General features: G+C 39.8%; 1 long non-coding RNA gene across 1 annotated transcript; it reads right to left on the bottom strand.

Annotated features, from left to right (window-relative positions):
• LOC147820302 (uncharacterized) lies at positions 1–422 on the bottom strand. The gene is made up of 3 exons (XR_015436886.1): positions 397–422; positions 165–275; positions 1–33 (listed from the first exon to the last, which is right to left on the bottom strand). It is a non-coding gene; the product is annotated as an uncharacterized LOC147820302 (long non-coding RNA).

Below are 422 nucleotides of genomic sequence, written 5' to 3'. Positions count from 1 at the left end.
TGTGTTGTGGATTGTGTCCCTCTTCCTTTAAATCTGAATGACAGAAACGGCACATCTGGTCAGTGCACTGATCGAAAATGTTGCTGTTCATACTTTCTTGGTAAACAGGAAGTTTTGTATTTGTAAAGTCGTGCACTTGCCGCATAAAAAACACATACAAGTACCTGTGTGAAGTTTCCTGATTTTGAGACCCAGAACAATGACGACGATAATGAGGAAAATAACCAGAGCACTCAGGATCGCACTCGTCAGAGTTGCTAGTTCAACAGACTCTTCTACAAGAAAGATGAATACATTTAACTTTTTGTATCATACACTGCCTGAGATCAGCGAGTACAGAAGGCACATATCTGTTTCTTTCCAACCAAAACACAGACAAAACATCAACAATCTTACCTTGAACCTTTAAGTACGTTGCACTG

Source organism: Seriola lalandi, unplaced genomic scaffold (assembly GCF_002814215.2).
Source record: "Seriola lalandi dorsalis isolate HSWRI2012SDOR001 ecotype SW California unplaced genomic scaffold, Sedor1 jcf7180001971637, whole genome shotgun sequence".
Lineage (NCBI taxonomy): Eukaryota > Metazoa > Chordata > Actinopteri > Carangiformes > Carangidae > Seriola > Seriola lalandi.
Note: the sequence above shows the minus strand (reverse complement) of the source record. Positions and strands in the feature narration are given on the sequence as shown.